We start from the raw sequence: 13,642 nt of genomic DNA on the forward strand, positions 1-13,642 counted from the left end.
GTTTGTTTGTTCCTTGCTCTCTTCTATTTTTATCCTTTCACCTGGGCCTTCCTTGTTGGGCTTTTACTGGGCCTCCCCCATTCTTATTCACCTTTGCTTATTTGTGGGCTACCTTGGAAGCCTAATTCCAAGGTAGGCTCTATAATTACGCTCAACATGACGTGAACATTGGTAGTGTGTATACAAAGTGGAACGCCAACTTTAATGGTATTTCCAATCTTTTTAGACTGATGTGGAATCACAGAAGCATATTTTCCCCTTTCGTTTGTGTTTGTAGAGGACAAAAAGCATTTGAAAAATGCTAAGAATGAATTTGTGTAACTTGCAACGTAAAAAAAAAAAGAAAAGGGAAAGAAAAGCAAAGTGCTATAATAATTAGGTGCAATGGTTTATATTCTAACTATCATATTTGGCTCATTGTGGTCCCAACTAACGAATTGGCTGATAACTATCTCAGCTTTTATCATACTCTGTTTTTTGATTTTTTGGTTGTTTTTGAAAATATTAGTTGCAAGCTTCAAATCATAAATCAATTCCATTGGCAAAAAGCTTTAGTTGCTCAATCACCTTCAAAATTCACTTTGTAACTACAAATTGATAGTTTAATCTAGATCGCAAGACTGAATTAAATAATCGAATATGATTTGCAAGCTTTAATTCTCCAACAAAAGCTTCAGTTCATCAGATTTAATCGATTATGTTAGCTATGTGAATATGATTTGATCGTTTTGAATAAGATTTAATCGATTTTATTCAATGACCAATTAGTTTAGATAAACAAATTAGATATGGTCATTTATGATTTGTCGATTTTATCTGAAAAAGAACGTTTAGTTACAAATTAGGCTTTGCCATTAGTTAATTTACATGTTTCCTTCACTTATTAGATTTTGTATATTAATTACGAATTTGCCATCGTGATTTCACTTGGTTCGCACGATTAACATGTTTCTTTTGTTTGTATCTAATCCATCTCCCCTAATAATAAATTTTTAATTGTCAACGTAAGGCCCTGTTACCGGTGCCTCACTTTTGACGTTGGATTTACTCATAAACGTGGTTCTAAATATCAGAGTTAATAAAAACTTTCGCGAAATAATATAAAAGTCAACCATTCATTACAAACATCCATAACTTGTCTTTCAAAATCATAACATAAAACATAGTATTTCTACATCACGACAAATCTCCAGATGCCAGCCTCTTCGGATCCTGCCATGTGTCTTCCTCAAGCCAACTGTCTCAATCGATTAGCATGCGTGCATACTCAAAGTCAGCTACGCTGAGTGAGTTCTAGTTAATCATACAACATTCAATACATTCAACTACGTACTTCCATACGTACCTCATACTTTCATAATTCGTTCATAATATACATACTTACCTTCATACTTTATTCTAAATTCTACTTTACATTATTCTATTCTGCCTCGGATATTATTAGGGTCCGGTCCCTTTTCTGTCTTGAGTATTATTAGGGCTCAGTCCCTTTCTGGCTCGAGATTATAAAGGGCTCGGTCCCTTTTCTACCTTGAGTATTATTAGGGCTCAGTCCCTTTTCTACCTTGAGTATTACTGGGGCTCAGTTCCTTTTTTCTGTACCTGGCTATCTTTTACATTCCTTCATAACATACATACGTGTCATTCGTACATTATACATAACATTATAACTTGACAGTACGTGCAATATCCGAAGATCGTTCACGTACCGACAAGCAATCATTCACTTTATATACATATCGTTCATATCTTCAAACTATCACCCGATGGTACATGCAATATCCGAAGATCGTCCACGCACCATCAAGCACTCATCCATACATAATCATATAAAGCATACACTTACCACTTAAGGTAAGTGTATTAACTAATCACATCGAGTATGCACACAGCCCCGAAAACATAACAAGGAATGGGGCTAGAAACTCACCTGAACTCCCCTACGTTCACCGTTTATAGTTATTCCTTTCTTGAGCTATACACGACTAACTGTATAACTATTACACGTATCAATTATCTATCGCTATCCATATCGTATTTCTTGTTTAATTATAATTCACAACGAACGGGGGTCCGGGGCAGCGCCCCTGGCAGTGGGGTTCTAGGGACGGCAGCCCCTAGCGGGGTCAAGGGGCAGAGCCACTACTGGGGTTAAGCTGCCAGGTCAGCTTGGAAAAATTTTATTTCTATTAACTGTCTTATCACATTTTCCATTAGCATTTTTAATCATTAATTAGTTTGCTACATAAAAGTTCAAGGGCTTCTTTGTAATTAAATCATTCTTTACTAAGTGTTCTTGTCATTATGTTAAAATTCTAATTCGTTACATTATTCTTAGCGAATCGGGTTGTCATACGAACTGGTTCCTGTAACGAATTGAATCCCTCTAACGAACTGGACTCTTAGCGAATCAGTCCATAACGAACCAGTCCAGGTAACGAATCGGTCCGTCTAATTCGTTATCTTCTTCAAACGAACTGGCTATACGAATCAAGGGTTATTTGTTACCCTTTTTCCCTTATCGAACCAGACACGAACTAGAGCTAGTTCGTTATGCTCCCTAAGACGAATCAGTTAGCGAATCACCCTTAATTCTCTAAATTCCCGTTAGCGAACTAGGGTTAGGTCAGGGAATGTTAGAACATTCCCTGACATTACCTACCTCGTATTAACTTTTCCGACGCCGTTGTCGGAAAACCGAGAATTCACCGAAAAAACGAGTTTTAACTCGTTTTTCACTGTTTTTCGCCCCGTTCGATCGATCTGAGATAGGGTGAACCCTAAGATCATCTTTGGCTCGGTTTATACCCGATTCCACCCGGATCTCGTGACGTTAACGGTTTAACGGTGTCGGCTCTTCGTTTCATGACTATATCTAACGGATTAAGCTCATACAACAAAATACTATCATACCTTGGATCGGGATTGGTTTTACTTGGTGATTTCGGCTTGAGAGAGAGAGATCAAGATGAGAAAGAGCTAAGTGTGTTTTTTGGTGGTGTATGGAATATGTGTGAAATGAATGATTAATGGGTGATTAAAGGTTTATATATTTATGGATCATGGGCTTAAGCCCATGGTCTTTTCCTCTTTCTTCATAACCCAAGTCCATAACCCATCTCCGTTTACCCAACACTAGCCTGACCCATAACAACTCTTATTTTCATTTATTAACCGAACTAGAAAACGGGATGTTACAAGTCTTCCCTCCTTAAAGAGGTTTCGTCCCCGAAACCTAACTATTACATAAACAAATTTGGGTAAAACTTGCGCATCTCATCCTCAGCTTCCCAAGTATCATTTGAACCCTTGCGATGCTTCCATATCACTTTCACTAAGGGTATAACCTTGTGTCGGAGTTGCTTTTCCTTGCGATCAACTGTCTCGATTGGTTGTTCAATGTAGTTTAACTGTTCATCAACCTCAATGTCCATTAATGGCACATGAGACGTGTCATCGGCTAGACATTTTCTCAGATTAGAGACATGAAATGTGGAATGAATTCCTTCCAACTCCTCTGGCAAGTCCAGCTTGTAAGCCACTTCACCTACTCGATCTAGAATCTTGAACGGTCCAATGTACCTCAGACTCAACTTCTCTCTCTTCCTGAAACGAATGATTCCCTTCCAAGGTGAGACCTTGAGCATCACATTGTTACCGATGTTAAACTCAATCGGTCTTCGTCGCTTATCGGCATACGACTTCTGTCAATCTTGAGCAGCCTTTATCCTTGCTTTAATTTGATCAAATTTTGAAGAAGTTTCTTGAACAACTTCCAAACTTCCCATCTCTTTTTGACCAATCTCTCCCCAACATACCGGATTTCTACAACGTCTTCCATACAACATCTCGAATGGTGGCATACCAATACTTGAATGGTAGCTGTTGTTATAAGAGAACTCTGTCAGATGCAGATGATCATCCCAACTTCCTCCAAAGTCTAAAACACAAGCACACAACATATCCTCAAGGGTTTGGATCGTCCTTTCAGACTGTCCATCTGTTTGAGGATGATACGCCGTAGTGATGTTCAATCTTGTTCCCATAACTTCATGGAACTTTTTCCAAAACCTCGAAGTAAACCGAGTATCTCTATCAGACACGATTAATAACGACACTCCATGCTTAGATACAACCTCTTTATTGAACAAGCTTGCTAACGTCTCTGACGAAATAGCCTCTCGTATAGGCAGAAAGTGAGCACTCTTGGTCAAAGGGTCCACTATCACCCAAATGGTATCATGATGCTTAGCTGTACGAGGTAGCTTAGTTATAAAATCCATGGTGATGTGTTCCCATTTCCATTCTGGTACCTTCAACGGTTGCATCTTTCCATAAGGCTTCTGATGTTCGGCTTTGACTTGTAAACAAGTTAAGCACTTACTGACATGATCTACTACATCATTCTTCATTCCCGACCATCAATAATATATTTTCAAATCTTGGTACATCTTAGTAGCTCCTGGATGAATCGAATATCTTGACTTATGAGCTTCATCTAAGATTCGACCTCTGAGATCTCCATGGCGTGGAATCCACATACGGTCAAACCTAGTCTTAACACCATGAGTGTTTTCCATCAACTCGTCTTGCTGACCGAAAATCCTCTCTTTCTTCACTAACCCTTCATCTACTAACACCTCTGATTGCACTTTGATAATTTCTTCAAAAAGACTTGAATTCATAATCAACGATATGACTTCACTATTGCAAGGACTTCCTCATTCTTACGGCTTAGCGCGTCGGCGACCACATTAGCTTTACCAGGGTAGTACTTAATGTCGCAGTCGTAATCCTTAATGAACTCCAACCATCTTCTCTGTCTCATGTTTAATTCCTTTTGTTCGAAGAAATACTTTAAACTCTTATGATCTGTGTAAATGGTACACTTGGTACCAAACAGATAATGCCTCCTTATCTTTAGGGCATGCACTACTGCTGCTAGCTCTAAATCATGCGTCGGATAAGTACTCTCATGGACTTTCAACTGTCCAGACGCGTAAGCTATCACTTTCCCTCGTTGCATCAACACGCAACCTAACCCACGATGCGAAGCATCTTTACAAACAACCAAATCCTCGTTACATCGGGTAAAGCAAGGATTGGAGCTTGCGTGAGTCTCTTCTTTAACTCCTCAAAAGCCTCTTCCTGAAACTTACCCCAACTGAATAGTATCGACTTTCGGGTCATACCGGTCAATGGTGAGGCTATCTTGGAGAAACCTTCGATGAATCTCCTATAGTAGCCAGCTAACCCTAAGAAGCTTCGTATATCAGTCGGATTCTGCGGAGTCTTCCAATTTGTTATCGCCTCAATCTTAGCTGGGTCCACGGTAATCCCTTCAGGATTAATCATGTGACCTAAGAATTGCACTTCTCGCAACCAGAATGCGCATTTCGAAAACTTAGCATATAAATTCTCTTTCTTCAGAGTCTCCAATACTTCTCTCAAATGCTCGGCGTGATCAGACTTGCTTTTTGAATAAATCAATATGTCATCGATGAAAACGATAACTGACTTATCCCACATCGGCCGACACACCCAATTCATCATATCCATAAATGCTGCAGGAGCATTTGTTAGACCGAATGACATCACGAGGAACTCGTAGTGTCCATACCACGTCCAAAACGCTGTTTTAGGGATGTCTGCCTCTTTCACTTTCAATTGATGATAGCCTGATCTGAGATCTATTCGTGAGAACCAACTTGAACCTTGCAGTTGGTCAAACAGATCATCAATCCTGGGCAAAGGATATCTATTCTTCACCGTAAGCTTGTTCAACTCACGATAGTCTATGCACATCCTCATACTTCCATCTTTCTTCTTCACGAACAACACTGGCGCGCCCCAAGGGGAAACACTTGGTCTTATGAAACCTTTGTCGAGGAGTTCTTGCAGTTGGGACATCAATTCTTTCATCTCGGATGGCGATAGACGGTAAGGTGCTTTCGCGACGGGCTGGGCTCCTGGTACTAAATCTATCTGGAATTCTATCTCTCGCTCCGGTGGCAACCCAGGAAGATCCTCAGGGAATACTTCTGGGTAGTCACGCACGATAGGAACGTCTTTCACTTCTTTCGTCTCGGCCGTAGCATTGACAACATACGCCAGGTAGGCACCACACCCTCGTCTTAATAACCCCTCGGCTTTTATCATCGAAATGACGTTAAGCTCTGAACTTTCCTTATCACCATAAATCGTCACCTCACTACCATCCAAAGTGTTTATCTTTATTATCCTACTTTTACACACTATCTGAGCTTCATACTCAGACAACCAATCCATTCCCAAAACTACATCGAACCCTCACAAGGTCATAACATACAAAGTAACAGGGAACTCATGTCCCTCTAACTCTATCTAGCAATTCTTAACCATTTTTATTATTTTAACCAAAGTGTCACTAGCGGTTTCTACTGTAAAGGTTTCAGACACTCGGCAACATTTCATTTTAGCTAGTTTACTAAATGGTGTAGCTACGAAACTTTTATTAGCACCCGAATCAAATAATACTGAAGCAGAAATACCGTTTACTAAAAACATACCAGTCACAACATCCGGAATTTGTTTAGCCTGTTCCTGAGTCAACATATAGGCTCTAGTCCTTGGCCTAGCTTGATCACCATCCTTCTTCCCACTTCCTCCAGCCTCACCCTCGGTGCATTCTCTAGCAAAGTGACCCGTCTTGCCGCACCTGTAACATGCGGGTTTTGCAGTACAATCTGGAGCATAATGCCCCACTTTTCCGCACTTGTAGCAAGCGTTCGTACCAAACTTGCACTCATCAGCATGACTCTTCCCACACCTATAACAAACGTCTGAACCCTACTCCACCTGCACTCGCTACCGTGCATCTTTCCGCAGGTCTTACACGACCTCTTCTCCCAAACTCTCAGATGTTTGCTCTTGGGGTTCCACAACTGAGTACCAGGTCTTTTAGCAGGAGCGACCCACTTCTTATCCTTCTTCTCTTCCACTACCACATCATCCGTCGGCAAGTCTTCGTAAACCATTTCCGCGAGTCCTACAGGGGATTCAAAATTACCTGGTCTACCAGCCTTGACTAAGACGCGAACATTTTGCGGCAGATCCCTAAGGTAACACTTGATCTGCTTGGCCTCAGTGTTCACCAAGTCTGGCACCAATCTTGACATGCGGTTGCACTCTGTCGTGTATTCGCGGTGTGTCATCTTACCCGCCTTCAGACTCAAAAATTTCATTTCAACCCTCTCGACCTCCGCATCAGCACAAAACCTCTTCATTACCAACTCCTTCAAATCATCCCACCGCATAGCTTTGATCTCCTCCCGGGTCTTCCTCTGTTCAACAGTTTCCCACCAGTACATTGCTTCATCAATAAATGATTGGGTGGCAAAACCCACAGCTTGGTCGGGACGGCATTCGCTAATTCGGATAACCTTGTCCATCGTGGTTATCCATTGGAGAGTAGCGATTGCGTCTCCCAAGCCAGTTAGTTTCGGCGGGTCACAACCTTTAAACAACTTGTAGTTGCACCCACCTCGGCCTCTTTTCCTGTCATCGACCTTTACCGAATTAACCACACTTGATTCCTCCTTCTCCTCTTCATCATCCTTCTTACTCTTTTCCCCCGACTTCTCAGCAGACTTTTCAGGATTCCAGTTCTTTGCAGCAGCCGCTACCGCCTCAGCAATGGCAGCTTGAACGGCAGGGTCAAGTTGATACCCTTCGTTGTTACTCGGATTTCCACCGACTGCACTTCCTTCTCCCTCAGCGTTAGTAGCTTCTTCTACTGACGGTTCTCGGACAACGCGTGGCCTACCACGACATACCGTACGTCCTCCTCTTCCAGCAACTTTCTTAGCTCCAGCCATTTGTATTCTATAAGGAAACACAAACACCATCACTTAAGGAACCATTTAGTACAAGGATAGTAAGGCTAACAGGTAATAACAGTGGCCAACTGTGATTAGCTGATCACGTTACTCTCCGTGTCCTATACACTTCCCTTTGTGAGTCCACTTGTGCTAGTTCTACTTCTAACAGCTAAACAATCAATCCGTACATATCATCACATACTCCTATCCCTAGAAATTTAAGCTAGCATTCATACATTCTTTATTTAGCAATCCTAAAAACATTCATTCATTATTCTACTATACATGTGAACTTAATCATATACTTTACCTTTACTTAGCTTGCTTGAGTGACACATGACATTCTCGTACTGGCATTTCTTTTTTTTCTTACTTTAATCCCATTCTCTGTTCGAGTCTAAGCATGTAGGATGCTTAAATCTCTCGAACTTTGCTCTGATACCAACTTGTAAAGCCCCGTTACCGGTGCCTCACTTTTGACGTTGGATTTACTCATAAACGCTGTTCTAAATATCAGAGTTAATAAAAACTTTCACGGAATAATATAGAAGTCAACCATTCATTACAAACATCCATAACTTGTCTTTCAAAAACATAATATAAAACATAGTATTTCTACATCACGACAAATCTCCAGATGCCAGCCTCTTCGGATCCTGCCATGTGTCTTCCTCAAGCCAACTGTCTCAATCGATTAGCCTGCGTGCATACTAAAAGTCAGCTACGCTGAGTGAGTTCTAGTTAATCATACAACATTCAATACATTCATAACTACGTACTTCCATACGTACCTCATACTTTCATAATTCGTTCATAACATACATACTTACCTTCATACTTTATTCTAAATTCTACTTTACATTATTCTATTCTGCCTCGGATATTATTAGGGTGCGGTCCCTTTTCTGCCTTGAGTATTATTAGGGCTCAGTCCCTTTCTGCCTTGAGATTATAAAGGGCTCGGTCCCTTTTCTACCTTGAGTATTATTAGGGCTCAGTCCTTTTTTTCTGTACCTGGCTATCTCTTACATTCCTTCGTAACATACATACGTGTCATTCGTACATTATACATAACATTATAACTTGACAGTACGTGCAATATCCGAAGATCGTTCACGTACCGACAAGCAATCATTCACTGTATATACGTATCGTTCATGTCTTCAAACTATCACCCTATGGTACATGCAATATCCGAAGATCGTCCACGCACCGTCAAGCACTCATCCATACATAATCATATAAAGCATACTCTTACCACTTAAGGTAAGTGTATTAACTAATCACATCGAGTATGCACACAGTCCCGAAAACATAACAAGAAATGGGGCTAGAAACTCACTTGAAATCCCCTACGTTCACCGTTTATAGTTATTCCTTTCTTGAGCTGTGCACGACTGTAACGATTCCGACGAAACCCGGTATACCCTAATCGGTAGATAATAGTTACGTCATATTTAATGTCGGATACATGAATTACCATAGTAATTATACGAGAATACATGGTTCACTGTATTGATTGTACGTAAATATATAATTCATCGTATTGAATATGCGGTCAATCGATCGATAGTTATTGAAACCCGAACGAATCGAGGGTTCAATTATAGACGATATCTATAATATTTAGTGATGTTACGAAGCATTAATGCTTCGGGATAAGTAAAGTACGGCACAGAAAAAGAATTTTCGATTTAATGGTACGTCGGTACATTAAACGAAACCTTTAATACCAAACCGAGCAAGAGACAATCGATCAAGCCGAAAAAGATGCGCAATTATTAATAACATGGTATTTTAAGTTAATGGAAGTCATGGTTTAAGTTTTGTAAAGTGGTTTATATAAATTTCATTTTTAAGCCCAAAAACGACCGTTTTAGCCTCGTTTTAAGCCGAATTAAACATTTAACCGAAAAACGAACTGAACCAGATTATCCAAAACATTATCCAGATTACGGAAATCTGAATATATGGCTAAGATTGAAGAAGTGGGTCCCACCCCACCCCTTTAGTTGTTCCGATCGGTCTAGGGGGTGTTACCCCATGCTCTCATTTCTTTTTTCTTCATCAAACCCTCAACAATCTTCATTTCTCTCAAGTTCATAACCTAAAAACCGAGAGTTCTAGCAAGAAAAACAAGGTAATGATCGAGTTATATTCGTTTTCATCTTCGTTTCTTGAGTTTGTTTGCAAGAAAATGAGGTTTCAAAGATGAAAACCGATTCTTGCATGATCAAGTGATGTATACGGGTTATACAAGGGATCGTGGTCCAAGAAAGGAGTTAAACGAACCAAGAACGAATTTTTACGGTTTAAATCTTTGTTTTTGAATCATAACCGAAACTATAGTGTAAGAGGCTTGATCGTGAGTGTAACTTGCTTGGTATTGTGGTATGTTAGATGTAGGTTCTGTATTTAGTGGTAGATAAGGCGGAAAGACGAGTTTGTAGCTTGTAGTGGCGGAAAACGAAAGGTATATTCGGTTATGTTTGGTTTTGGGAAAATTGGACAGATTGTTGATGCTTTAGAGTTAGGTCATGAAATTACACAGAGGTGTTAAACACATGAAAATATGAGTTCTGTGAATTTTTGGTAATTTTTGGATAAAGGATGAATATTTGGTGAATTTAATGCTCGGTTTTGGCCAAAAATGGTGAAAAATAGTTAAATATCATGAAAAATTCTGGAAAATTTCAGATGAGCTTTCTATATTATGTATAAGTCACAAAAACAATTTGAGGTCCGTTGGAGAAGTCTAAGTAGGCTTTTCGGTTAAACGAGTTCTAGGGTTTTCTAGCTCGGTTTTAGTAAAAATGGCATGTAAAAGAAAATTTTGGTTCTGGAAAAATTACAGGGGACTATGTGGATGGGAGGGGACATCCAGGAGAAATTTGGGATTTTTCTAAGATCGTTTGGTATTTACGACATATTTAGTGTTTAAATGGTGTTTAAAAATAGATAAATAAATTTTAAATATAAAACTTAATTCTGGAAATATTTTTATAAAATTCCCCACTGTCAAAAAGTCATTTGTGCAAAATTTCAAGATCCGAGAATAAACGGATAATTATTTGTGCAAAAACGAACTTTTAAAGCTTAAAACGAGTAAACCGGTAAAGCTCGCTTAAACGAGCTGACTGGTGTATATAAACCCTAAAAATGAACTATTTTCATATTACTTAGTTAAACAAGTAAAAATGAATCATCCGAAAATAATTCGGATGATTTGAGTAATTTTAACCTATTTTAACAGTTCCGGTACGCTAAAGACGGAAACGGGTCCCGCGGCCAAACGGGGCGTCTAAACCGAGCTCAAATTTCACAACTTAAACTAAATTATCAGTCAACCACTATTTTCGGGTCGTGTGTGACCAAACTCATTTTTGAAATATAAAAACGGGTAATCGTGCTAGGCACGCAAAACGGGGAAAACAAGCTAGTAGAATATTTGACTGTTGAACTCTAAACGACATCACAATCTGAGTCCGGAGAAGTGTTTCTGGGTTAACCTTGCCCCCAGAACGGGTACAGTGCTGGGTTAACAGTGTCCCCAGATGTACCGGTTAACTTGGTTAAAGTTATATTAATAATGAGTGTATAGTAACGATCGTAGGGATCATATTACAGATTGGACGTGTTAACTGATAATGATTGTTGTAACCTGCTTGCATGTGCTAAGGTGAGTTTCACGAGCCCCTTTTTCTGAATTGTTTTCAAATATTTTCCCGGGGCGGAAGCATGTTACTATTGAAATGTTTAAATACATACTGAACGCATGGATTTGCGTGTATTTATAAATATTTGATTGTACGGGAATCGTACGGAATGGGTACAGTATTGGGTTAACAGTGTCCCCAGATGTCTTTGGAAGTGTTACTGGGTTAACTGTGTCCTCAGATGTCTTTGGAAGTGTTACTGGGTTAACTGTGTCCCCAGATGCCTTTGGAAGTGTTACTGGGTTAACTGTGTCCCCAGATGCCTTTGGAAGTGTTTCTGGGTTAACGTTGCCCCCAGAATGAGTACAGTACTGGGTTAACAGTGTCCCCAGATAATATTATATCATGATATGGATTTATCACGGTTTACTCAAATTGTGAAACTCACCAACTATTCGTAGTTGACAAGTTTTCTCACATGCTTTTCAGGTACAACTAAGATGAAGTGATTGCTTACGTGCTAAGTGCTTGATGTGTGTAAGATTTGCGTGCGGAATGTTAGGATACATTATAATAAATAGAATTATGTATCGTATTGTATGATGTGTGTATCACCTAGACGGTAATGAAATACAAGATAATGTAATTTGAAGTATATCAATGTATTCAGTTTTCTTTATAAACAATGTGGTTGATATCAGAGGTGTCTGTTGCATCTCGTTTACGTTTCCGCTGCGGTTGCGGGGTGTTACAGAACTTGGTATCAGAGCCATTGGTTATAAAAGAATTAGGATGTCTTTAAAAGATACCTAAAATATAACCAGTAGCTCAAGTATTATAGGATCTGAATATCAACTAATAATTTATAGTGACGAGGTCTGGATTAACTTGGATGGACAAGTGAGTTATTATGGTCCGGAACATAATAACAGACTTGTCCGCACGAGGGAATTCAGGGGAAGTCACGGGGTACATTAATAGGTAAAAATGGCAACATATGTGTAAAGTATATAATATTATTTATACGTGCTAATGTGCATATATATATATATGTACGTATCTTGTGGGTACATGTATTGAGAAATAGGAACCGGGGGATGAAATAATAAAAGTACCGAGGATGCTGAAATTTCTAGAGCATCGGTTGATGATAAGTCTGACTTATTGGGCTATAGTTATGATAGTACCAAATTAGATCTCCCGTTTGACATTAACCAGAAATATCGAGTAACCGTCACTCCCAACCAAAATTGATAAATCCCTTACCCTACCAACACCGGTACCGTATATCCTAATAACCCCCTATGTTCACCCGAACCGTTGACCCTCACGTACGGATGGACCTGTACCTAAACCTATTCTTGTTCAATTAAGGAAAATAAATAAATAAATAAAATAAAATAAAATAAATAATAATAATAATGAATTTGATAATAAATGAGCAGATAAAAATAATATATAGAAATATATATGTGGATTTCTCACTCACAAACATATGAGACACACCACCACCAGATCGAGAATTACCGATTTTAGCGAACCTAGAACGCCTGAGGACATTGACTGAGCAAGTGATAGAGTTTCCCATAATAGTAATTGACAATATTTGAAGGCAACCCATGTTGCGCGATTACCTTGAACCTTGCAACTCCCTATGTTATCCTTACATCCGTTAGATGCCTATACCCAGGTATACTCGAATAGAATGATTACCCATACACAAGGAGGTGTTGGAATCATTATAGCATAGTTGGTTGTTCGTTCGTAGGTGGTATACCGGGTATGCCGGATATACGAATAGACACGGATATTATAACTCCGTGGTACGTAATCGTTTGATGCTCACGGTGAGCATGTATCGGTTATGCTGACATGCAGAAGGATATTGAAATCAAGTATATTCAACATTAATCTTTGTTGAGAAAGATCTATATGTCAGTTGGTGACAAGGGTTATGAAACATATTTAAACGTTAACCGACGTCAGGTTAAGTCCATATATTATTATATTTGTGGGACATATATACAAGATACTGGTATGTGTAAAATGTATGATAATATTTGGTGTGTATGTGTACCTGCAGTTATGATTGAACTGGTAACGAGTGATACGGTGAAATTAGTATTG

Source organism: Bidens hawaiensis, unplaced genomic scaffold (assembly GCF_021521415.1).
Source record: "Bidens hawaiensis isolate Kalapana, Puna unplaced genomic scaffold, B.hawaiensis_p1.1 tig00000190_1, whole genome shotgun sequence".
NCBI lineage: Eukaryota > Viridiplantae > Streptophyta > Magnoliopsida > Asterales > Asteraceae > Bidens > Bidens hawaiensis.